Raw genomic sequence first — 27,801 nt, 5'->3', positions numbered from 1 at the left:
CAGGTTTTTCCGAAGTGGCAGCCCCCTTAACAGACCTTCTCCGAAAAGACACGAAGACCCGGGAATATAGTCATCCCTCTCCGGAAGCCTTGAATGCTTTTCATGACCTGAAAACCACCATGACTACTGCCCCCGTTCTGGTATCTCCCGATCACTCCAAACCCTTCGTGTTAGCCACAGACGCCTCCAATCAGGGGATAGGCGCCGTGTTGTCCCAGGTCAGCAAGGAAGGGATAGAACACCCGGTGTTATATGTCAGCAGGAAGCTATTTCCCCGGGAGTGTAAATATTCCACCATTGAGAAAGAGGCACTGGCCATAAGGTGGGCTATAGAGAAACTGAGGTACTATTTGGAGGGCAAACCATTCATCCTACATACTGACCATGCCCCCCTGAAATGGATACAGCAGCCAGAACCCTCGGGTATTGGTTTCTGTCTTTACAACCATATTCCTTTACGGTACACCACCGAAAAGGGAAGGACAATGGCAATGCGGACTTCCTTTCCCGGGTGTTCCCTCTCCCCGAACGGGAGAAACCAGGGGGGGAGGAATGTAACGGGTCAGGCGGACAGGAAGTGTCTATCCCCTTGGACTGGTGGTCCGCCACCCCCCTCTCACCTTGCACGTTTTCCCCACAGCTCCCACCTGGTACGTGGAACGAGGAACCCGAGTCAGGATGGCCGGATGAGGATACTAAGTTCGGCTCCTTTAAGGAAACGGACTCAAGGGCCGAGACCCCGCCCCTCGCGAGCGGAGTGACGTCAAAAGGCGGAAGCAACGTGGAGAGGACGGACGGCGATTCCCTGGCGGCGGTGCTGAACGAAGAGGACGGAAGGCGGTATCCTGAGGACCGAGAGACCGAGAACGACAAGCCAGGAGGCCCACGGTTGGACGCTTCGCCCCGCCACGCTCCCACGGGAGGGGCGTGGCTTCAAGAGGTACGGGGCCGGGTCGCGGGTTGGGTTGGGCGGAGGTGGTAATCCCTCACCCCCGGCCCTTACAAGCGAACCCAGAGTGGTTCTTGTGTATGACCCGAGTTTCCTTTCTTTTTTTTGGTACCGGAGAGGATCAAGGAGCGGAGAGACGTCCCCTCCAGGACAAAGATCGCCCGGATCCCGACCCAGCTGGAGAAAGCTATCTTTAATTTGAACCCTACATCCTTTTGCAGAGTCATAGCCCCTGTACCGATGAAAAAGACTTACATTCCAATAAAGTCGTCTCTGAAACCCTTATTGAAGGCACCCGTGTTTCTGTTCACCCAGACTCCCCTAGTCAGTTCCGGACCTGTGGTCGAGACTCCTCCCATCCCGGAGCCCCGGGGACAGGAACCAAGAGAGGAAATGAATTGTGTGCCTAAAGTATCCTCTTCTGTAGGTAGCCACCTCTGCTTAGCACACAAAACTACTCTTTTTAAATACCACTTAATTGTATTAAAATAGGAAGTTTAACACACCAGTATTTGTCTTCAAATTGGTTCTCTTTGCAAGTTTTAAAATCAAGGTAGTATTAGGGCTGCCACTGTTCCTAGTGAAAAAAATGGGGGTTTTTGGCATGTTTTGAAGTATTGGAAGGGCTAGAATATAGTATTTAAATAAACTATCTAAAATGGGTTATCTTTTTTAACATTGCAGTTTTGTTCTACATGCACTAAAATAATGTAAAAATTGTTTAGACAACCCTAGGATACTTGTGATGCAGTTATATTTAGCATTTCTTGGTTAAGTTTATATTTCACTGGGAAACACATTCCAGATTTTATGATCTGTGTAATTTACCTGTCTTGGCACAAATACATCATCCAGGTGGTAAACCATTGGGTAAGTTTGCAACTCTAGGTAGTATAAAGCTCTTGCATGACAGAGAGGATGAAGAATCTTAGTTCCCGTTGTGGAATTGGGTGCTGAACATAAGGCGGGACAAACTAATTATTGATCTTAAGCTCTTTTTATGAAGAACAGATTTAAAGGCTAGTCTGTTTTTCTTACATCTGCCCTCAATCTCAGTGCTTTTCCATGCATGCAAACATGGGGACACCTAAAAAGACAATATAGGGAAAATTGGGAGCTGGGGGTGGGGGTAGTTTCTCATGAACATACATTGAAGGAAGTTGTATATGCGAGAAAGCTAACATTGCATAAAGTTTCTATAAAAATCAGAAGTCTGCACCTAAATCCTGATGGAACTCCATTCGCTTCCCTAGCTGATCCGCACCATCTTCAAAACCAGCTGCATCATTTACACAAAGCCATCACAACAAGCAGCTCTGCATATCTAGCAGTCGAGCTAACCATTTCTGGTAGTTCTTGGCACACCCACAGCAAGGACACAGTCAGACTGCAGGCTAAGCAGTGTAAAAAAAGAAAACACCACCAAGCAGGGCTTTTCCATCTATGCACCCAGGATCTGGAACAACATTCCCTTATCAACGCTTCGCCAATTTAGGGAAGCGTTCAAGATGTACTTCTTTAACGAATATTAAATCCAAATGCCTTAACTATCCTCAACCCAGCTCCACCTCCACGTACTAACTGACTTTATGCTTTCCATTGACCATGTACAGTAGTTTGCTGACTTGTGAATAGATTTCACCATAGAAATACCATATAAACACATAAAATCTGGAGTGATGACGTGTAACTTTTCTACAAATGAAACACAAGTCCTGCTTTTTACACAGCTAGTCTTTATAGTAAAATATTTCAGCTTAGGCTGCCCATGCGTTCATCTTTCCCTCTCCCCGATGACAATGCTCACCAGAGTAAAGGGAAGGCGAACATATTTAACACCACAGCACCTGATAAATTTCATCGCCACTCTGAGAGTAGGATTAACTGCTTCACACGATTTGTACATACTCCTAAATAAGGCAAAAGAGTCCTCTCTTTAAAAGCAAGAAATAATGTTATTTCAGCCTCCACCCTCTTAAAACGGCATCCACTCAATGGAAATAAATGGGAAAATTAAATATATATATATATATTTCTAAAAGTGATTCTTACTTGTTCTCAAATGTATCTATGTGTGTATGTATTTTGGTATGTGGCATTACCCAAAAGCAAGGGAGTATTTTACACCATCAAAACAAAGATACTGTCAAACACGTGATTGGAGATGAAGTCCAGTGACGATTTAATCTCCAGACCGGCGATGACCTCTTGGGACATTGAACCCTGCGCCCAGGACCTCCTCATCACCTTCGTAGACCGAGGAGTCCCTGCAGGAAGATCGCTGGTGACCGCGTCGCATCCACAGCATCCTTGAGCATCTTCAAGCATCCTTAGCATTAGGATCACTTCCATAGCAAACCATTAAACGAGGATAAAGTAAATGGGATTGCTGGAAGAAGGCTTCTTCTTCGGAGGTAACTGTTTTTGAAGGCCTTGATTGTCTCCCTGACTGTCTCTCTTCTGGAGTTGGTCACCTCAAGTACCTCTAAACGACTGCATTGCAACTTGACCAAAATGTTTCTAAGTGTCAAATTTGTTGAAGTTGACAGTACTTGTTGTGTTTGAGTGAAATGCTTTGATTTACTATACCTTGTAAATCCTATATCTTTGGAACCTTCCAGTGGATCTTTTTCATTGAGGAGTCTAAAAAACATAATAGAGCCTATTTCTATACATTTGCTTACACTTACATGTACACTTTGCTGTCTTGTCGATGTCTTCACTGTCTTGTTGATTTCTTCTTCAATTGTTTTGATGCTCTTTAAATACTTTACAATTGTTCCTCTGTGTAAGCCTTGCTGATCAGAGCCACAGCTACCCGGGTTTGAGCTGAAGGTTTGACAAACAAAATCTAAGGGTCCTAAAGGGGTTAGTAAATGTATTACACAGTGAGGTTGCACAACTACACCAAATAAATACGCCCCATTCTCTCACAAGTAGTGTAACTTGGCCTTTTTTATGTGGGTTACTGGAGTGGGGGCCTATTGGCCCACTAGTGTAAAGGTCTGCTTCTATTAACTTACCCAGTCCCTCTCCTAACATTCACAGTGCATACTAAGCACATTGGTGTGTGCTGCCTGTTGGTACATGCATGGTTTGTGTGAGTGAGCAAAATTAACGAGGGCCAGTGGGATCCATTTTCGATGCCTCTGGCCTAGTCCTACACAATATGGAAGGCAAGCACTGTACTTCCAGACAGTGAAAGTGTCTTGCTCACATTTCTGTAGTTGCAGGTAAGGTACCTAAACAGTGAAATGAGCGGAGTGGAGACAGGTCTCTTCTAGATATTTTCTTTTGCCTTTTGGTTTGCAAGGCGCTGCTCTTTAGTCTTCCTTAGCTCTGCCATTCATTGGATACTAGGGGTGAGGGGTGGGGCTGCAGACTTTGTTGTGAAAGATGAGGAAGCCTTTAGATGTGCCCTTTTGTTTTTTCCTGTTCTCCTTCAGTGGAGCTAATGACAGTGGTGGAAAATCTCACAGCTCTTTGTGCCTTTGTTGTGGATGCTCAACGATAGAGGCAACCCTGCTGTGCAAACCATAATTCTCCACAAAGGAGCTGTCTGGGGAACAGCCTGGAAAGGACACTTGAAAAAAGAACCACCACAAACCAGTTCTACAGTTTGAGACAGTAAATCCACATCTCTTGTCCGCCAGTTGTGTATAAAAGCGGAACCCACCATCCCTCTTTGTTGTTCCTGTTCCACGTATTCTACGAACAAGGAAGGGAGTGCGCCACAGAGTACTCTGAAGGCTGCTGTCTGCCTAACAGCCAGTTTCTGTCATGGTCACTCAGAGTAGGGCGTGGTTTGCCACTCTAAACCACCCACCAGTCCCAAAGCACAAACCCAGGGCACTAGAGATGCAAGTGTGGCTGTACCAACTGTGATCAAAACACCCAGACGGGTGTGGATTGGAATGATGGATACCAAGTGTCAGATGATATGTACCTGATAAATGCCAAAGAACGTTAATACCCAGTAGTTACATCAGAAAACATAAGCAAAGGCATTATGTAATTATATGCTTGCTATTTCCAGGAAGCGTACCAAGACAAACACAATCTTTCCTGAACGAACAATCTGATTGGATCCAGAAGATTCCAACAAAGACCTCCAGAAAGATGCAAATCTTGTCGGCCATTTTGGAACAGAAACGTATAAAAGCCCCGCCCAAGCACCACACCCTTTATTAGGCAATCGGTACTTGTGGAGAGAGCTTCATCTGAGAATACTTACCTGACCTGGCAGAATTTTCAGGACACAGTGGAAAAGATGCATTGTAAAGAGAGAGAGGAGTGATCATAAAAAACTTTTACCAAACACTTACCTAGGCATTCTTCTTTCTTCGAGGGGAGTTGGTGGCACCATCCTGAAAAACTTGGAAAAGAAGAAGGAAGACATTACAAATTAACCTGTTCAACCCTATCCTGACCAAATCCGCAAGAAAATAGAAATGAAGTCTCTAATATTTTTGTTTCAAGTACCAGGGTTAACCATATATTTGTTGGAAGTATGCGACAAATGCGGCAAATCCATATTTATGCAGAAAATGCAACAGCTATAGAATCACATTATTCCAGTGGCCCTGCTCATGGTGAACTGCTCGACAGGGTATTAAGAAAAGTCAGAAGTTGGGTCACGCAACACACAATGAAAGCAATATTGGCTGTGTTCAGTCTGACGTGAAACGCAGTCATCATCAGGTGACCCGTCCTGAATTTTAAAATGCATTTTTGAACAGTAACTATAAGGAAATGGAGAACAGGAAAAATAGCCCCTGAAAGGTAACTAAAAGGTAAAGGTTCAAGACAGAAGTCCTGAAGGTCCTACCACCCGACATTCAAACATATATTATTTCAGGGACTGGATTAATTTACATAAGTAACTCCACTTCTGGCTGTGCGGTCCTAACATATGATTGAGATATTGCTTAAGATGCACTTGCAGCCTCTTCTTGAAAACGGTCATGCTGAATTTAAGTCAGAAATGAACGATTAATTCACTGATTTTTTTCAGCATGGGCTTCTCAATTTTTTAACCTGAATATGATTATTTAATATTTCATAACGCAGAAAATGACAGACCCTTAACATTGGGTGCAAAGTCTGCTGGGTCTGTAAGTAAAAATCTATTCACAGGTTATCTGCATGTCAAATGCCGCAAAATAATTAAATAATATTTTGTTGTTTTTTTGGCACATTTCTACCCCTGCTTTCATTGTGGTCAGAATCACAGTTCAAATGCGTTTTATGCACTACAAAATGAGTGAAGTTTGACTAGGGATTTAATTTCTGCCTGTTTAAACTTCACATGTTTTGTGGCTGTACATTGTTACACTCTAGCAATAATCTCTTACCTGGCAGTAGCAGTCTGCAAGCATAGTCTAGGTGGCACATTGATCGTCCTTTTTTTCAGCGTGAAGCTCATCTTGCAAGCGGCAAGTGAGGTAGGGATGCAAAGCTGCCAAGTTTCCCAGGTCCATGCAGGATGAGCTACTCCAGTTGAGATTTTTTGCCTTTGAATTCTGGGACTTGTACAAAGCATTTTACCGGTTGCAAACAGTCCCCATTGGTCAGTTTGCGACAGCTAAAATGCATTTTGCTATGTACAGAAGGTAAAATGTGACTCAGTAACTTGTTACCAAATCGCAAATTGCTTTTGCGATTCGATTCTAGGAAGGGGCATGTTTAGGGCGTCCCTTCCTAATTCCAAATAGCACTGGTATGTATGAATGTTTTTTTACTTGGAATGCGGTCACAAAACATTTGCAGTTACCACCAACTTGAAGTTGATGGTAACCTGTTCGCAAATGGGAAGGTATCCCCAAGAGACCCTTGCACCTTCGTGAATGTGGGAGCCAACTTTTTTTAGGAGCAGGCAGTGGTCCCACGGACCACTGCCTATTCTTAAAAAATCAAAAAGGTAGCTTTTTAATTTAATTTTTGAAATGCATCCCCTTTACCTTTAAGGAAAACAGGCTGCATTACAAAAAAATATTGCTTTATTTAATAAGCAATCACAGACATGGTTGGCTGCTGACCCTCCAGGCCCCAATCTCTGTGATTGTAGCCATTCGCAACGGGTCGTAATTTGCGACCTGCCTCTTCAATCTTGATGAGGCAGCTTCATTTTGTCCACTACGAATTGCTAACAGTGTCAAACAAACTATTGTACAACACAGTTTGCAATTTCTTAATGCGATTTGCTAACATTCTCTATAAGGAAATTGCAAGCACGCAATCTCGTACCTCTGGCCCTTGGTTTAATAATGAATAAACAAAACTACAAGTCCCAGAATTCAAAGAAAAAAGCATGAACTGGAGCAACTCATAATGTATGAACCTAGGAAACTTGGCAGGGCTGTTGCTGAGGACTGCCGGGGAACCTAGACAACCCAGAGCCTGAGCCTGCCAGCCAGTTTGAAGCACACAAAGATTCTGGTTCTCGTCCGGGCAGGCTGTGGGCAGAAAACAGAAGGCAGCAAACAGCTTCCTCTTTTTCTTTGGCCTCACCATCACAGAACACTTTGAAGCTGTAGACAAGAAGGCAGGGGAGCACACAAAGATTGGGCAAAGTCCTATATTCTAAATAAAAAGGAAGGGTGTAGGGTGGGGGGGCCTTCGAGACAGTTGACTCGTGTGCGAGGGGATCACAAGTACCAGGTTCAGGTCAAAAAGTCAAAACCAAAGACATCATAGGTTACGGTGACCACATTTTGAAAAACAAATATTGGAATATTTGACAAACAGAGAAGCAGGACTACAATTTTGAATGATTAAGGGACAGAATGAACAACAGAGAGATCTGGTGTACTAAAGTATTTGCCTAGAATCACATAGTTTGGTCAAGCAGGAAAGCTGGAACCCAGAATTGCCAGTTTCACACTGAGCAAATCAACCACTTGTTGGGTGTCTGGGGGGGCGTGGCTAGAGCGCCGATGGCGGAGGTTGCCTGAGCGTTCAGCTCCGCGATCGAGCCGCCTTTAATCCTGCAAGCCGGGCGCTAGAGGCTCCCCAACCCACGAGCTACTGTGTGGGAAGGAGCACTGGGCTAAGAGGCAACATCGAAGGGTCCCGGCGGAGCCTGGGTGAGGCGAGCGGAGTCAGGAGAGTTCCGACGGCTCGGTTCGTGCCGGGATCAAAATGGCGCCCGCTCCGATGTTAATTGATCGGAGGCGCCCTGCGGACTTGGGACGCTGGGGACCTGAGTGGATTTCCCCCCCCCCCCATTGTGGGATGCAGGGGATACCGGCTGCCTGGGGGGCCGACAGCGTTTGCTGCTTTCCCACGCGGCGGCTCCGGAGCACGCCGGCCACGCGGCACCCATCGGAGGTTCCGCCCAGCCCGGCCCCTGGGGCGCTGGGTGTTGCGCTGAAGGGAGAGGTAGAGGGGGCCGACCGGAGCCCCATCGAACCCCTGGGGAACCCGGCCTCTGCCGGCCCGAGATCTGGTCGAGTTGTTCCGCCCCACCGGGCGCTGCGGGGCGGCCGGGGGCCGGAGGACTCTTCCTGTGGTCCCCCGGGGGGACGATTGCTGAGGCGCCCGAGTGGCGGAGCTGGCGCTGGGATCCCGGCCGCGAACCTTGCCCGAAGCAGCACATGGGCACTTGCTGGCGGCCCCCATTGAAGGTGTGACCCGGGAGGTGTGCTGGGGCCACTGTGGACGCGCTACCAGACTTCTGGGTCCGAAACAGAGGGCTGGAAACCAAAAGGAACGGAGAGAACGGTCGGCCTGACCCCTGGGGCCTGTGAGGGCCCACGGAGAAAGCGGAAAGTACCTGCAGCGCTAGAGGTAGAGCTGGAGGTGGAGCGGGGGGGTCGTGGTCCCAGGAGAGACATTGCTGGTCGGTGACGACCCTTTCCCCCCCCCCGCCCGAGTCCGGTCCACGAATGGCTGAAGATATCCTGCGCTTGGTTTCCCGGCGGCGCGGTCCGCCATAAGGACGATCCACGGAAGGCCCGGGGTACGTGGTGTTCCGCCGCTAACCGGTCTGAAACCCCAGTGGAACCTTTTTTTTTAAACCAGTGAACGAGCCGTGGAAACCGAATGTAGCTGGGGACGGAGTGGCTTCGGTTGGTGCTGTCCTGGCCTGTCGTCTCTGAGGCACGAGTGGAGTGACCTGGTGGTTGGACCCCCCCCCGCGCCGCTTTACCGGGACCAGATCGGAGGAGGGCCGAGGAGGGTACTGATTGAAGTGAGATGCTTAACGAACTGAAGTGGGGATTCTCAAGGCTTGGTCCCTGTTTCTCGGCTTGTCCTCCGCTGGCCTGGATCAGTATTTAACACCACGGGCACCATGGGGAAACCGAAGGGAGCCAAGGGCAACGCGCAGGCTACATCAGACGCGGAGTTGCCGGACAAAGGCGACCAACTGGACCCGGAGTCGCCGCGGGACTCGCACCTTCAACACCAACTAGACAAGATCCTGACGGCGATAACGGATACAAGATCGGCGCTCCAACAGGACATAGCACAAGTCGCGACGAGCCTGGGACTACTCAGGGCCGACCACGGTAAGCTCTCGGACAGGGTTAAGGAGGTGGAGTGCTCGATTGGCACTCTGGAACCAGCACAAAAAGCACTGTCTGCCGCCATGAAAGATGTCTTGGGCCGGATTGACGCACTTGAGAAGAGGGCAGAGGACGCTGAAGGGCGCAATAGACGGAACAACATCCATATAGTGGGGCTGCCGGAAAAAATTAAAGGTGGGGACATGGTTTGTTACCTGGAAGAGTGGCTCCGGATGGTGGTGGCGCCAGAGGGATTATCCTCATTCTATACCCTGGAGCGGGCGCATAGAGTTCCATCCAGGCCGCCGCAGCAGGGCCGCCCCCTGCGCCCGGTGGTTGCGCGTTTGTTACACTACCGGGACAGAGACTTACTGCTTAACAATGCCCGGCTGAACGGTCCCTTCCAGGTGGAGAACAGTAGGGTCAACATCTTCCCGGATTATACCTATGAAACTCAGCGCAAGAGAACCTCATTCCTAGCGATAAAGAGAGAGCTGAGAAGCGAGAGCATACAGTACTCCTTACTGTTCCCGGCGAGGCTCCGAATAATACTGGACGGTACGACAACATTTTTTGACACCCCTGACGAAGCGTGCAGCTGGCTGGAACTGTATAGAGCCGGTAAGGACAGCCCTGGATCACTTTTTCCAACAGTACCAGAGGAGAGACCGCAGCGGAGATCTAGGAGGATCCGAAATGGTCGAAGTAGGCTTGGGCAGCCTTCAGCTCTGGAGTCAACAGCGGAACGGCGAGGGGTTTTGGAAGTGGTGTCCAGTATGTCGGGCTCGCAGGAGACGCCCATAACGGAGGACACGGAGCCTGGCGGAGGAGAAGACCGCACGGACACAGAGGACTCTGAGACTGACAGTGTACCCCTGCCAACGATCACCCCAGAGATGGCAGAAGGTCTGCTAGACGGACAAGGATGACACCGGGTGAGCTGATTCCACAAAAGGAACAGACAATGGGAGTGAGGGCGGTGTATAACAGGGGGGAGATTGATAGCCTGCCGACAGATGGGTTGAGGGGTAAGTCCTAAATTGGCCCTGTGCTACTTGGGCTCGATTGCATAAAGGAAGCTTGAGCAGAAGGCGGCTTCCTGCCGGTGCTCGACCCCCACATTGCCCTTAAGGCAAACCAGCGGTGGCTACCGTCAGGATTTTCTACTTTTCTTTGGGGACAGTTTTGATGGGAACTAGATCATGGTCTTTGGGTCCTGTTCTGGGGGGGCGGGGGAGGAGGAGGGAATTGGGGATGTTATTTTGTTGGGGGGAGGGTACGCCATCGGTGCAGGGCAACTACTATGTTTGGCCCAAATAGAGCTCGGGCGGAGGAGAAGAAGCAGGGCATGGTGGGACAATGGTTGAACTATCTAATTTAAAATGTATTACCTGGAATGTGCGCAGGCTCCATACTATGACGAGGCGACACAAGGTACATGCTTACTTAGTGCGCAGGGGTGTGTAAATAGCGTTATTACAGGAAACACACCTCACGAAAGCAGAGGGGTTGGCATTGCAGCGCAGATGGAGGGGACAACTATACAATACTACATACTCAGCGCATGCTAGAGGCGCGCTGATTTGGATAAGAGCTGGAGTCCCTCTCCAGGTGACAAAACACACAATAGATCCGGAAGGGCGGTTTGTGGCCATAGCGGGTAAACTGGGAGGTAAGGACGTAAATATCTGCAGCATTTACGCACCCAATGTGGACCAGTTTGCCTTCTTCGCGACACTGTCAGGTTCCCTGGCCCACTATCTGGTGGGGCCACTACTGATGGGAGGTGACTTTAACTCGGTGGTGGATATAGCCCTCGATAGGTCGCATCCCCCACTAGCAGATTCCCCAACATGCCGTATAGCCAAGGGTAGACTGGAATGGCAAACAAAATGGGGATTGACAGACATCTGGCGAGCCCAACACCTGCACACCCGGGATTACTCTCATTTCTCGGGCATGCACGAATTACACGTGAGGCTAGATGTGATCTTGTGCTCCGCGGAAATGACACCCGCGGTCACGAGAGCCGAATATCTGGCAAGGACGATCTCTGACCACAACCCGCTACTGGCCGACCTCAGGTGGTTCCCGGGCGCCTCCTGTGTTCCAACTTGGAGACTGCGCCCTGAAATGTTAGAAGACCCAATATTCCGAAGGGAACTGGGGAAAAGGATCACTAATTATTTCGCTGAGAATAAAGGCACGACTGGAGAGAGGGCAACAGAATGGGATGCCTTTAAGGTAGTAGTGAGAGGCTATTGTATAGCTAAGAAGGTGGGCATGCGCAGGGTACTACTAGATGATCTCGATAAAGCGGATCGTAAACTCCGTGAACTGGAGCTCTTGCGGCTCGGTCGCCCAGAGCTGCAACAGCAGACCGCTGCGGCCAAAGAAGCGGTGGCGGTCGAAGTGGAGAGACTGCGCAGTTTCGACCATAAGGCTTATGTAACGAGGTCTCTCGTGGAGGGAGACAAGTCGGGAGCGTTGCTGGCTTGGCTTGCCAACCCCACGAGGCGCAGCTACCCCACAGTCTCCATGCGCAACACTGAGGGTGTGGAGGTCTATACCCAACCCGAAAATCTCCACAGTTTCACATGCTATTATGAAACTCTCTATCAGAGCAGGTTGATGGTGGATATCACCCCCATAGATGATTTTTTAAGAGAGCTACCCATCCCGAAACTAGGACCCGAACAGGCGCAGGACTTGGGCAAAGACATAGAAATAGGGTAAATCCGTAGTGCCATAAAACGTATGGCGCGCAACAAAACCCCAGGACTAGACGGACTACCCGTTGAATTCTACGCTGCTTATGTAGACTCGTTGGCTCCACGACTACTGATAGTGTATAAAGAGGCGAAACGACTGGGGTATCTCCCGAGCACGATGCGCGAAGCGTTGGTGATCCCCCTGCTTAAACCGGACAAAGAGAGCGGTGACCGGGCGTCGTACAGACCGTTATCGATGCTCACAGTAGATTATAAAATCTTGAGTAGGATCCTGGCGTCCAGACTACTGGAACACATGGACACTTTAGTTCATAAGGATCAAGCGGGGTTCATACCCAAACATAATACCACCATGAATATACGCCGACTAGTTCGCCTGCTGGAGGAGGACCACGAGGAGGCCCCTCACCCCATGATATTATCGATCGACCTGGAAAAAGCGCTTGATAGTCTGGAATGGGAGTACCTTCGTAAGGCGCTCAGTTGTTATGGGATAGGAGAGGACTATCTGCGGTGGACTGCAGTGCTATACTCTTCAGCGAAGGCAAGAGTGAGGTCGGGCGCGCTAATCTCCCCACATTATCCGGTGGAGAGAGGAACGAGACAGGGATGCTCACTGTCGCCATTGCTTTTTGCATTGGCGGTAGAGCCCCTTGCACTGTCAATCCGCACAGGGGCCCACTATAGAGGGCTGAGGACCCTAACGGGGCAACAATTTATTTCCCTTTACGCCGATGACCTGTTGCTCTTCCTTGAGGATGCTGATGGGGCCTTGGCTGGTGCCGATGCCGTTTTGACTACCTTTGGTGAAATATCAGGCCTCAGGGTAAACTGGTCCAAAACATGCCTATTCCCAGTCCGTAAGGGGGAACCCCAACCTACCACATTCAGGGCAATTAGATGGGAACCCAATTGCTTGAAATACCTGGGGGTCTACATTTATCACAACCCAACAGATGTACTGGAAGGAAATATCTCCCGTAGTGTCAGAGCACTGAAGGGCAGCATGTCCTTTTGGGCCACCCTCCCACTGTCGGTGGCGGGACGAATTGCACTACTTAAGATGGTGGCGCTCCCCAGGCTCCTGTACTATTTTAGGATGCTCCCGATTTGGATCCCTCCCGCTGTATTCCGGAACTTGAAGTCACTGATCGTGTCTTTCCTCTGGGGATCAGGCCGTCGCAGAGTGGCGCTTACGACTTTGATGAGACCTAAGGCGGAGGGGGGGATGGCTGTACCTGACTTCGAAGTGTACTACTTGGCAGCCCAACTACAGGTCTATACTCAGGAAATAGCACAGGAATTCCGGGGACCTGAGGAAGAGCAAGGACTGGGAATACCTAGACACGTACTCTCCTATATCGCAATGCAGCAGAGACTGGCCCTGCGCGACCTCACACAAGAAGAACGTACAATTAGGTTGTGTTGGAACCGCACACAGCGTAGAGCAGGAGTAAACCACCCCTATGCCCCTGAAATACCGCTGGGAATGCTCACAGCATTACCACATGGTGGGGATTGGTCGCAATTACAAAATTGGGAGGAGGCAGGGATACAAATAATAGGCGATCTATACGAGGATGGAGCGTTGCTGCCCTTCCAGGCAATTTCGGACCGTTTCGACATACCCAGAGGTGATTTTTTACTACACGCGGCGATCACGAGGGCAATACAGGCGCACTGGAAGGGGGGACTTGAACAACCGCAGACGACAATGGCATGCCAATATGTCATGATGGCAGCGGGAACGATCAAAGCAGTGACATGTCTATATTCTAGGATGATTAACGAGAGACTACCTCCACTGGAGGTGCTCAGGGCCAAGTGGGAAGCGGACATAGAGAGGGAAATTCCGGAGACCACATGGGCTCACCTGATGCGCCGGGCCTGGAAGAGCACGCGCAATGCGCAGTTCCAATTGGTCCATTTCTACATCCTACACCGGGCGTATCTGACCCCAGGCAAGATACAAAAATATTTTGCTTCAGATACTGCGGCCTGCCCTAGATGTCAGGCGAGTGGTGCGGAACTGGGCCACATGCTATGGACCTGCCCTGGCCTGACCTCTTACTGGAGAATGGTAGGAGATACTCTTAATGAGGTGACAGAACGAACACTGCAGTACGACATGGCGGTGGGGATCCTTCATTGGTTTCCGCATACCCCTAAAACGAAAATCACCAGCAAATTTATAGATATGGGATTACTCCTAGCGAAACGAGAAATCACGCGGCGCTGGAAGGCACGAGTGGGTCCAACGGGTGCTAGATGGCGCAGCGAGTTCCTTAAATGGGCTGAAGGAGAAAGTACCTTGAGATACCAGCTAGCGCGGCGACAGCAGAATGAGAAGGCACTGGAATCTGCGCATGCATGGGAGGCTTTGGTGCAGGCTTTACGCGACCACGACACGCAAAGTGACATAGACATCGAAGGCAATGATCTGACTATATCCCCGTAGCACGACAGGTACACTGCATGTTTCCCCAACTGCTGACTGCTAGACTCCTGCTTCATACTGTCTGTCCTACTATGATGCACCGATGGCGGAGGGGGGGGGAGAGGGAGGGGGAAGGGGGGACTTTCAAGCTTCATAAAAACTTTTATAAGTCCCGAGATTGATGGCTTGCTGATGGACCTTAGGGGCTGGTTAGTTGGGTTGGTTGGGGTACAGGTTATAAAGGAAAAGCAGATACAAGCCGTTTTAATAACCAGTCATGGCTAGCAATGCACAGTACAAATGTACGAAACAGGATTGATACTTGCCGCCCGACCTCAGGGTTGTGGGATCAATGGCTGTGTAATTAGAATAATATAGACTCGTCGTTACATATGATGATTGTACAGTTGATGACCGATGTATATCTATAAATGAATATCTGCAATAAAAATATATTTTTTTTAAAAATCAACCACTTGTTGGGTGTCCCTTTCCGACATCAAAGGTTGATGTAATGTTCGTAATTTTTAGAGAATGAGATTGGAGAGCGGGTGAAAGGCAGAATTCACATTTAATTTTGGTCAGTTTTAAATAGTACAAACCTTGCCAAAGGGCATACGAGTCCTACACAAGACAGACTTGCCAGGGTTCACAGGATGCTGAGTCAAGGCTGGTATTCAAACTTGGTTCAAAATAAGCAAACAGAGACTGTTTGGGAGCGGCGCACTATTCACAAGCCCCCGAGGGATGCTTCTAATATAACACAATTTTTGTGACGGTGAGAGGCGGGTTGAAAGCAGAAGGAGTTAGAACTGAAGGAAAGCTGCAGGATTTACGTAGAGACCGAAGCGAGGAGACAGTTCAACACAGGAAGACTCCTAAGTTTGAAACTCGACATATCCAACTGAGAGGCTAGTTACTGATTCACCACCACAGCATTCCCCTGATGAAGGTATATCGATACCGAAATGCATTGGGATTGACAGCAAGATGATGTTGAGATGAAGTCATATACATGATGTAATGTACTCCAAGAAGAAAATACCAGAAAGAAAATTGTCATTAAATAAGATGACGTCTTCAATCATTTGAACTTTTGTTTTTGTGGCAACAACTGAGAGTTGCATGGACAATAAGTTTGGAAAACATATTTTGATTTACAAAGGTGTATACATACATTGAACAGAGCAAAAATTGTGTTATATTAGGAGCATCCTTCGGGGGCTTGTGAATAGTGCGCCGCTCCCAAACAGTCTCTGTTTGCTTATTTTGTGTTTTGCACTGACGTGAGCCAGTCAGTTTGAGCGGTAGCACCATACAAACATTAGGATTAAACGAAACAGTGGGTTTATTGTACATAAGCTTTCAGGTGTGCAGAGGGTCATAATCTTTTTCAGTATTCAAACTTGGTTCCCCATATTACCTGGTGAGCAGCTGTAGCCTTGAATGCTAGGCTTGTTTTGGGCCGGAGGTTCCAAGAGGACCTCAAGCTGAGCCTGAGCCAGGCATCTGGCTAAACCCAGGCTCAAGCTTTGAGTGGCTTGCCCACCTTATACGTTCAGTTCGGTTGCATTCTATGACTTGATGATTTGCAGCCGTGAAAGTAGAAATAGAAATGAAAGTTCTTAAAAGCAAATTATAAAACCAGGACTTGATAAGTGTAAATATGTGTCTACAAGACAGAAGGGATGGTGGTGGCAAGAAGCACAAGGATCCATAAAAAAGTGCCTTGTCAACAATATAGAACAGAAAATAACACGTGGCCTTTTTTAAAAACTTGAAATGTCATCAATGTTTTGTCAAATTCTATTACAATTCAAATGAAAATAGTTTCATTAAGTAACCTCTCTCCTTTTCCAAAATTTGTTTTGAAGCTAAGGGGAAATCTCATGGATGCTGATCTGCCTCTCTCTACATCATGAGACACTGCAGCATGGGGGTCTATATAACAACTGTAAGACAATTACCTTCTTTCGCTGCAGTGATATAAGAGGAGAGGGACAGAGGAAATGGTCTTGTTAGCCCTGAAGGAGCTCTGGAGATTGTTTTTATACCCCTCGTGTCTCCACCTTGTCCCCTGTATCCCCCCACTCCAATATCTGGGTGGAGGAATCTCCCCTCTGTCGCCCACCCTTCCTACCCCCATGGGGGGCACAGGGCAAGTGCATACATGCCCACAGACCCGATTCAGGTGGAAGACTCACAATTTGTTAGCCAAAAACTACTTTATTTTAGCAGTCTCCAACCTGAAATCGAACCATGCTTCCATGAACATCTATTGGGTTAAATATAGTCCTCCATTTTTTTCATACTGTCCCTCTTTCTAATTAAAAAATGTTGGCATGTATGCAAGTGGTCCAAGGTTTGACAAACATTTTATGATTTTGGGTTTTGGGTTTTAGAGATCTTAGTTTGTGGAGAGCACAGCTTTAGGGATGCATGAACAATTGAGGCTTCCAGCTTGCCATGGGGGTAACTGCTGCCTGCACAGCTTACTTTGCAGGACTTCGGGTGTGATTTGAATCACTTTTGTTCCACTGCATTGCTCACTGAACTTTGTGAAAGGTGTCCAGCTTTAGGACTAAAGAAGTTATTTGGAAAGTCTGGTTTTTTCCTGAAATAAAAAGTTAATTATTTATTCACTGGAATTGTCCTCCTCTATTCTGTGATGTCATATGTTAGCAAAGACATGCCAAGGATAATTTCTTCTACTTCAGCCCTGTTATTAAAGTCTTCAAAAGTCCTGCGTGACCGTCTTCGCATCCCACGCTCCTAGGTGCCATGCCACTCCTGCAATTTCCCATACACTGCACACTTACATTTTTAATATCAAGTTTTACCCACACACTAGCACATAATACTACTGATCGATCCCCAACCCCCGGGTCACCCACAGGTAGGCAGCCCCCTTCCATTTAATCTATTTGTGGGTCAGACTCACACCCACTAGTCCACCATATTGCTAATGTGTGGAATGGCTCTAATACCATGCGTTGATAAGTTTATGAAGCTTAGAGTTGTGAACGGGTAATAATTTGCAATTGTCTAATGTCTCCTTGTTTGCATTTCAAAAATCAATAAAGACAATTATATATCTATATCTATATATATTTTTTTTTTTAACTGTTTAGGTGAAAATTTTACTGATCAATTTTCTTTCTTTCTTGATTGAAAGGGAATACGAAGGAAACCCTTGGACATCAGCATGTTAGGATTTAATGAGTCTTTTCAGCACCCGATCGACAAAGTTTGCAATCTATTCCACAATTTCTTGTTTGCAAGCGGGGGATGGAAAATGGTGTGGCTTGTATGCATGCAATATTAACATCTAAAGATCCAGAGAGGTGTCATACATCAGTTGGACCAACGGCAGGTCATAAAATCAGGCAATCATTTGTGAGCAAACCATTTTGACGCGGATATTATTTCACTGCACATAAAAGCGGATAAAGGACCTGAACTGCCTCAAACTGAAGGCCATGATGACACCAGGGTCTAGGCTTCTAGCAAAAGAGTTAAGAAGATTTTTAAAAATAGTAGGATGGATCCTGGCTCCGGCCCCAATGGCTTACCTACAGCTCTTTTTAAACATGCTACTTCATTTTGGTAGGATGCCTAAGCTCCTTGTTCAACAACTGGCATAAGGAAGCAGGTACTCCAGATCCTTGGCAAGGTGAGGTGGTACATCCTTTATTGCAGAAGGCCAGCCGGGCAGACTCCAAGAGCGATAGAATGGTGCTCACCTTAATTGACGTTGACTCAATGCTATAGGGTGTAAGAAGTTGGGTTAACAAACATCAATCATTATTGAGGTTTCAATGGGTGAGCAATGCTGATGGTGAGTGAAACTCACAGCAGTCCGTGCGGCACCCTGTTACATACCTGATTTGTGGACTTCCAAGCAGCGTTGACGGCATAAACAAAAATGTTCCTTGGCGTAAGTTATATCTTTGGGGAACCGCACTTGATGTCTCCAAGTAAGTCTATCGGCTACACCATTATATCTGGGTCTGTGTTAATCTAAGAATGAACAGTTTTACATCAAAAAGTATATATATTAATAAAGGCTTGAAGCCCCCCCACCACCTTTTAATTTGTCTGTTGCAAATATGGGGTAAACAAAACTCCCACCTGCAAACCCTAAGGGGGCATGCAGTGGCAATTCTTCAGCAATTCTCTGTCAACACAGAGCTGTTCGCGGACAACAGTGTTGCTAGACAAGACAGATGATGGTCAGCAGCATTTACCTTCTGGTTTAGAGACATATTGCAAAAACTATTTTTTGGTATTCAACCTCTCAAAAACGAATGTAAAAGCCCCCCCCCCCCCCAAAAAAAAGCAACTGCTCGCTTAAGGGATAGCCTATCACAAGAGCTGCTTAATATGGATATTTGGGATTTTGGCTGCTCGAGAGAGAGGAGGCGTTAACATCATCTCGCCAACTTAAAGCTAAAAGCTGTTTTTATTTTTTTGCTATATCACATCTGTCTACAGACTTAACAAGCCTGACTCTGAAATCTGTTTTTGAAATAATGAATGGCAGATTCTTACCAGCTATTAGCTATGGTAATGAGGCGGATCAGGGCGCGTGATCCCCTTGGGTAGATCAGTCACAGTGTGATGCATTCAGGGGTGTACTCAGCTTGTCTTATTCAACATGTCAGGCTCACATATGACTGCAGTTCAGCCTCCTAACTACCGATGAGCAGGAAAAGCTGCACTAGTTAAGTGCTGGTACAGGAACAGAATCTCTAGTCTTGGAAATCTAAGAGCTCTTTTATGGGAGGAACTAAACATTTCTAGAGACAAGTGCAGAAGTTACTTTGCCTCTTACACTGAACACAGCACTGATCTTGGAATCGAGCAATATTAAAAAAGGGCTTAGTTTTTGGTGTTGGCAAAGTGTCCTGAAAAAGGTGGTAATATATAAGTGAAATGTCTTTGATCTCACCACATTTAGTGGCAAAAGGTGGTTAGCCTAGTGGGGGGTATTTTATTCTGACTCGGGTATGCAACCTTATTTTACATATGCTTTAAAAACAACTCTTAAAGTTGATTTTTGGCGAATTCAGTTCAGGCTGTTCAGTTCCAGTGAAGCTGTACCGAGGCGGTTAAACAAGAGAGCCCTTGATAATTGTTTTACCTGTGTTATAAATTGTTCTTTACGCCTTACGAGCCCTGATTCACAAAAAAAGACAACACTTTTGAAAAACATCGTTTCGTAGACTCGCCCTGAGAACTTGCAATTGAAAATTATTTTAACTGTAGTGGCGTACAGCTTTTTTTTCAACCATATTTTATTGGCATTTGTGCTATAACAGTACATACAATTGTACGTATACTGGTTCAGTCTTCGGCGTACTTTCATCCATAACCTTTTCGTAACCAACTATCCCAGTGGCACACAGCTTCTTGACATATATACGCAATTATAATGCAGCATAAACGGCTGAATTTACATGGATCATAGAAGGCTCACTCAGCCCTTGAATAACATTGTTTTAATTTTTGTATCCTCAAGGCTGGTTTGTGTGATGAGGTTTAGTTTTCTTATCGGAATTGGATGCATAAGAACACTTATGAAACTTTTAATTAATATCAGACGTTTGACTCTGCGGAATCAAAGTGATCCCTTATTTGATATTTTATATTCATATTTTTAACTTGCATAATGAGTATTCCGATTAAATGAAAGTCTGTGAATATTTTAATACCCTTTGAGTTGCAATTAAAATGGTGATGATTTTAATTAACAATATTATTAAAGATTCTTCATGTTTTCTTTTATGTAATTACCCTTCAGGGCATGTTTAGAGTTTCCAAAGAGCAGATTCAGTATTTTTTTAACTGTTTTTACATCGACAAGTTACAACAAACAACCCCTACCACAGCTATATGCACAGGTAGCTTTTACTGTGGAATTGACACAACCACAACAGCCAGTTTATAGTGATCAGGTTACACCAGATATACTAACCGGTATTTTAACCCCTTTGCTCTTGCACTAATGCTCTACCCATTACGTTACCAAAGTGGCGCCGCGTGGGGCCACAGGGGCTGTTGCCCCGGGCGCAAAATTCTTGGGGGCTGCCAATTGTGCATCGCAATACGTGCCTTGCCTAGGCGCAGGCAACACACGATTCGCTGCTGCGTTACCACCCCGCACAATGCAGATCAATAGAGATCAGTAGCTTTAACAGCTTCTTTGAACAAACATTGGCAAAGCCAATAGGTCCTGCCTTTGTGAGATTTGTTGGCTTTGCTATTATTTTTGCTATGCTGCAAATGGCTGAAAGTAATGTTAAAAAGTTGTATGATGCAGCCAGCGTTGTCCGCGTTATAGCGCTTTTTTATTTTCAGTTATGCTGCATTGAAACTAGCGCTGTTGTGTAATATGGCTAAAAAAACATTAATAAAGCCAATAGCTCTCGCATGGGCGAAACCCATTTGCTTTGCCAATGCTTTGCATGGAATGTCATGCGGTAAGTTACAACTATTTATGTAGTGTTTACAACGGTTGAAGTGCTAATGTTATAGATCGGAGAATGTTGTATGATGCAGCCAGCGTGTCCGCGATATAGCGCTTTTTTATTTTCAGTTATGCTGCACTGAAACTAGCGATGTTGTGTAATATGGCTAAAAAAACACTAATAAAGCCAATAGCTCTCGCATGGGCGAGACCCATTGGCTTTGCCAATGCTTTGCATGGAATGTCATACGGTAAGTTATAAGTATTTATATAGTGTTTACAACAGGTGAAGTGTTAATGTTATAGATTGAAGAATGTCTTTGCCAAGGTGTTAGTGTGTTCAGATTCAGAAGTATTTTAGGACCATACAAAAAATCTGAAAATTTGTCATATAAAGGTGCTAAATGTAACATAACTTGTAGGTAGACAGAAAAGCCCAATAGGTTACAGCTTTTATTACAGTGATGTTTTGGTCTACATGTTACTTTGGGTGCAACGGTTACAAAAAAGTACTCCTGACGGCTTGTTTAGTAGAAAAATATAGCAATAATTGGTTTTCAGTGGGTTTCCAAGAGCTTTTCGCCCCTGTGCCATTGCACCTGCTGCACAATTCAAATCATGACCTAAGTGCCTGCAAAGTAGGTCTACTTGGCTGATTGCTTAGTAGTAAAATATAGCAATAATCGGTGTTCAGTGGGTTTCCTAGACCTTTTGGCCCCTGTGCCACTACGCCTGCTGAACTATTCAAATCATGACCCTAGTGCCTACAAGGGCAAATGAGAAAATCCTTTATATCCAGTAATACATGTGTTTCCGAAAAAGGCACAGTTGCAGACAGAGTAAATCATTATTGTGTATCTACACATATACAGAAAAGCTTTCATGAAAAGTGCCTTTAAACTTATCAAACTCCCTAAAACAAGTTGCCACAGATGTCCTAAATAAAGCATATGCTTTACACAGCAAAGTGAAAACCATGCATTGTTAAATTGTGGTACAGTGTTGCTGGCTCTTTGCTGTAAAAAAATCTTATCCTGTGATTTAGTGAATGGGCCATAAACAGTGTAAATTGGCCAAGATCACCATATCTTAGGTTGATGGTGAGACTGAAATGGGGTTTTGTATTTTGTTCCTACAAAGGCAGTTTCACAAACTTAATGGACTCACCAAAGAAGAGGAGTTTTTCAAAAAACTTGTAAATGTTTTGTGCAGATGAAAAATTAGATACCTTTTGAAATGGTTATGTCTAAAATACATTTTTTTTTAAAAAGGGCACAAGCGTGCCCCATGGAGAAAGTATGCTGTTTCCTCTTTCTTATAAATGCTCTCCCTTTGAAGTCAGCCAAAAGCAAATAAACGCCAGGCTCCCATGAAAATACAGCTTGACATTTTACCTCCATGTTTGAATGCCCAGCAAATGTAACGAGATAAGAACAAGATTTAAAGGCCTGTTTATTACAGGAAACAAGTTTGTGGAAGAATACTGTAAACACAGCTTTAGCATGAGGAGGTACAAACCCAAGCTGCACAGCTTAAAGCAAATAAAGCCAGCAAATTGAAAGGCGGAAAATATGAGTTGCAAACCACAAAGCCAATATCAAGCCATGGGCGGAATGCATTCCCAGGTCAATTTTCTGAAAGTCCCCAACATATCTTTTGCATAGCCATGCACTGTCTGGCAGGCGGAGACCTAAAAAGGGAGGCTTCCGAGAAATGACAGTTGACATAGCAAACCTGACACACTAATCTAGCTTACCTTCATTACCTTACCTACCATATCTTACCTATCCAAACCCACCATAGCTATCCTGAACCCATCATATCTATCCTAAGATACTTACTATCCTTAAACTACCATATCTAATCTACTTCTACCTCCCCAGTTTATATACTTTATGTGTGACCTACAATTGCAGTTTTATGACAAACAGGCACATCATGCCTATGGGATCTTTAGTAATGGCTTAAGGTTCCGCAATCAACTAAAGAACCCACTCATGTCTAACTTGCAGAATCTCTGCCTGTTCTCCAAGCTGTGCCTCCCTAATATAAACGCTCGCCTGCCCCGATCGGGGGACCCACTCGGTTACAGGACAAATGGAAGAGGGGCCCAACCAACACACCTGTAGAAGTAGTGCCTGTAGGCACTTGGGGGAGGGGGGGGGTTGAAGACCACTAAAATCTGCATTACTGACGCAGGGGCTGCATAGAGCGGAGGTGTAAGACCGGGGTTGGGGCAACTAGTCTATCCCTCCCCTATTATTAGATCAGAGGAGTCCGCTCCACCGCCACCCTCCAGTGTGACCATACGGCTGTAGAGAGCAGAGGCTCCTCTTGCTTGGGAGTAGACAGTATTGAACCGAGTGGTGAGTGGCCACAGTAAAAAAGATTAGCGGCCAGCTTGGTTGCAACTGGGGTGCACACCCTTAAGTAGGCGGAAATGGCACAAAGAGACCCTAAACAGTGGGAATCGCCCTTTGATGCAGTAAAGGATAAACCTGCAGCAGTGAATAAAGATATAGCTAAAGATATGGGGCAAGAGATGGGAGGAGAAGCAGTGCTGTTGGATACTGATGCGGCAATGGTGGCGCTTCACAGTGTGTTTAAAGCACTCACAGACGGTTCGATGCACTGAACAAAAGGCTAGACAAAATTGGGGAGTGCATAGACAACCATGAGGCCAGACTCAACACAGCAGAGGGCAGAGTATCGGATTTGGAGGACGGGAGGCCCAAACTGCAAAGAGACTGGACACATTGGAAAAACAGATGAAAACCACGACAAATGAAAAATTAAGATTTAGAAGCAAGGAGTAGAAGAAATAATCTACGCATTCTGAGGGTGCCAGAATCAACAAACACTGGGGGCATGGACGAATTTGTTGAATGGGTACTAGGGGCCATTTTTGGCGAGTACTAGTTCATGTCAACATTTGTGGTGGCAAGTGCCCACTAGTCGCTTGAACCACATCCTAACCTGGTTGCTCCCCCAGGCCAATATTTGCGATAGTGTTGAATTTCAGAGACAGGGACATGGCCGTGAGACTTGCAAGGGAGAAAAGCCCAGTGACATGGCAAGGATCGTCCATATCCATAATTCTGGACTTTACTATCCTTACGCAAGAGGCTCGGCGTAGATACATGGGAGTGAAAGCTACTCTTCGAAATCTATGCTTGCGCTATGGCATGCTATACCCGGCCCGATTGCATGTGTATGTAAAGGGTGAGGCACCAATCTTTGACAATCTCATGGAAGTCCAATCTTTTTGTAAGACATACTCTGATAAAAAAAAGAAACCCCTCGAGGATCCCCTGGGAATCACAGCCAGACATCCATTCCAGTGCAAACATGGACCTTTTTCCATCTGGCTGATTGTTAAATGTGTGAAAACGCCTGCCTCAATTGTTGGAGCAATTGGCATTGCATGTATAAGACTGTTCTTTGCTTTTGATTGTTGCATAGGTATTAAGATATGGGGATGCAGCTGAGGTTGCCTTGTCAAAATCATTTACTCCTACAGGACGCAGGGAATGCCGTGGCCTTGCCACCCCCCAGTGATATTCACTTTTCAGATAACTTGTAGCCGTTTTTGGCTGTGGAAAGTACTACAGTTGAGGTGTTCGACATTTGGGGACTGTGCTTGGCGGACAGCAGACAAGTATGGGAGGGGGGAAGGGAAAGATAGGGTGTTTTCTTTATGTGAGGAACTTTTAACTGACCCTCTCTGTGAGATACTAATTCAAACAAATTCCTACACGATATGTCAATGCAGGCTAATGTTGAACACATGCGAACAGCACGTTCATGTAATGTATTGTTAGGGGACTAAATAATCTGAGTAAATGCAGACAGGTGTTGCAATATGTGTGCAGGCATATGGTTGACATAGTATTTTTGCAAGAAAAGCATTTAACGCCCATGTGCCCTTCTACATTCGCCTCCACCTGGAGCTCCCATAATTACTTCTCCAACTATAGCTCTTATTCTTGGGGGGTGTCCATTCTACTATGCAAATCCTTGCCATTTCAATATTTGTCCACAACTGCTGACGCCGAGGGACGCTATCTATTGATACTAGGTCTGCTCCTAGGGCAATGCATATTGATAACTAATGTATACTCCCCAAATATGGAGTGTCAGGAGTTTTATCAACACCTGCGAACCCAGATAGATTTAGTGGATGCTGACCACATTTTTTTAGGAGGTGACCTCAACATCTTTTTAGACCCGACGTTCGATAGCACAGCGACAGCCCCACTAAATAAGCCTGATCTCATATGGTCCAGCAGGACATATGCGAGTCATGTGCACTGCATGATGCATGACATCAAATCCACCAACAAAAGCCAGCATACACACACTACTCAGCACAATACAATAAAAAAAATCTAAAAATGTGCGGGATCTCAAGTAATGACCTAAGGAATTTCGTACTGGAGGTAGGAAAGCAGTGATTGCAGCGACTGAAGAGAAGGAAAATGTGAATGCCACCATTTATTTAGAAATAACGCGACCTAGTGGCTTTGCCAGTGCTTGTTTTATTTTAACATTGTAGCATTCTGTAGTCACATTTATATATGGAGATTCGACCCCCAATGAGATGCTGAAGCTCATTTCCAGATGGGTAGCATGATACATTACTGGAGTGCTTTAGATGGAGGTGTGTGGCTTGTGACCTATGCAGGTGGTGTTTTGACATGCTGAGGAACAGAATTGTGATCTTATGTTTCGTCTCTGTACCTTGGGGAATACAAGCAAAAAGGTGTGAGATAGGACACTTAAGCATTAGAGCCTGGTGCATGGATTTATAGAAAGTGTCTGAGTACCTTGTGGCTTGTGTGTAGCCAGAGAGGTATTAAGGTAGAGGCAAATTGGGCAATTGCCCAGGCCTCCCACTTTCTGGGGCCCCTGTGTAAAGTGACCTTTTTCTCAGTTTCTCTTATGCTGTCTCACTTTTATTGTTTTCTCTATCAGAACCTCTCTTCCTGCCTCTTCCTCTCTGTCGCTCTTTCCACCCAGTGATGTTTTGTTTACTTTAACACTCATGCCAGTAATAGGCTTCAATCTGTTACTCATTTGTTCGTGCTGACTCCGATTACTCATTAGTTGTGTCTTTTCCAGCACGTGGTGCATGCTTGAGGGCACCGCCTTCTGGGATGGCACCTCTATTTAAAAAGAGCGTCTCTGTGGTCATTCGGTCATATAGGACGCTCAGGCGGAGAGTGGAGTTACTGTATGTTTAATAGTTCAAAAAAACAATGTGATGGGGCACAGTCCTGGGAGGTATATCTCTAAACACAAATGGGGAAGGAACAGCCTTAGCAGTGCCGGTTTCCTCACTGTACACCTGGGTGCCCGAACCACCCACTGGGTGGTTCGTTCTCTCCAGGGTGTTCCCGGTTTGGGCAGTCGTCTCCTGCTTCTTCTTGTCCTGTCAGAAGAAGGGGGTTGACATATGTCCCTCAAAATAAGCAAATAACAAAAGGTCAGGCATCTGTGTCTTACTCTTGCACACACATTAACCCTTCACCACCACCCAGGAGTGTCGTCATGCTTTTATGGTCTTTCATGGTCACTTCACAGACTCAACCTGACAGCGAGTGCACAGGCACAATTATTACATTACTCTAACAAATACATTAGAACAGACAGAAATGTCACACGGTGAGTGGCGTCCTCCCGCCCTGGGAAGAGGAGGGCGGTCTCATTTCCCAGCGCTGGTGAGGGCGTGCTCTCACCCCGAACTGCAGCCCCTAGATTTGACTTGAGCATAACACTCACCTACTGGGGCTCACATCAGGAGGCTCTCGAGAACTACTTTATGCCTCGAGCTCAAGATACACCGTTATCAATCTGCTTTTCCCAATCTAAAATGGCGGCGCCCCCCTATCTATCCTTAAACCTTGCCCCCCCCCCCCCCGCCCTGGCCAAACTGCTAACCCTGGAGCTAGGTTCCCAATCTAAAATGGCGGCGCTCTGCCTCTATCTATTCTCTAGCCTCTCCCCTCTGCCCCAGCTGATGTATCCTCACCCCCAGTGAGGTTGCGCTACAATACAAGTGCACTAATTTAAAAGTCCTGTTAACTAATTTAAGTGTATTTCTGCCTCCTGACCTCTCTCTGCCCTAAGAATACCTGCCCCTACCTGCTCTTCCTATCCCCTAGCCTCTCCCCTCCTCCGATGAATCCTCACCCACAGTGAGGCTGCGTTTCAATTGCACTAATCTACTAGTGCATTTCTGCCCTCGAGACTCTCTCTGGTCCCAGGATTACTTGCACCTACCTATTCTCCCTTCTTTCTAGCTTCCCCCTTCCTCTCCCCTAGTGAGGTTACGCTACAATTTCTCTAGTTTAAAAGTGTATTTCGACCTTCTGAATTCCTTTCTGGCCCTAGGATTATTGGCACAGCTTGTAAACTTGGCCCTAAACCCTTCGCCTGTCTCAAAAACAGCGTCCTCCACTGCCATCCCTCTACCCTTTAACCTACTTCTTTGCCCCTCCCAAAATCAACATGATACACCCCTCCTTGACTTGGACCGGGGAAAACCCCATTACCCTGTTCTACCCCCCACCTCTCCAAAACCGCGGCTAAATCTTTCAAGCACGCCACCTTAAAAAACCACCCGGAGATGCTGGTAACCGACCTGCGATACAACTTGGACAGTGGTACTTGCATAAATAACCTCATCTTCTATTCCAAAAGAATTG

The 27,801-nt window shown here is 46.3% G+C and overlaps 1 protein-coding gene across 1 annotated transcript in view; it reads right to left on the bottom strand.

Annotated features, from left to right (window-relative positions):
- Nucleotides 1-26,957, bottom strand: part of DPY19L3 (dpy-19 like C-mannosyltransferase 3) — a 517,935-nt gene extending 490,978 nt beyond the window's left edge. Inside the window, exons 1-2 of the mRNA XM_078671604.1 lie at nt 26,876-26,957; nt 5,275-5,324 (exon numbers count right to left, since the gene is read on the bottom strand). The gene's annotated coding sequence lies outside the window, so the exon portion shown is untranslated. The remainder of the gene's footprint in view (nt 1-5,274; nt 5,325-26,875) is intronic.
- Nucleotides 26,958-27,801: the final 844 nt, after the last annotated feature.

This window comes from Lissotriton helveticus, chromosome 12 (assembly GCF_964261635.1).
Source record: "Lissotriton helveticus chromosome 12, aLisHel1.1, whole genome shotgun sequence".
NCBI classification, from domain to species: domain Eukaryota; kingdom Metazoa; phylum Chordata; class Amphibia; order Caudata; family Salamandridae; genus Lissotriton; species Lissotriton helveticus.
The sequence above is the reverse complement of the archived record's forward strand: the minus strand, read 5'-3'. Positions and strand labels throughout refer to the sequence as shown.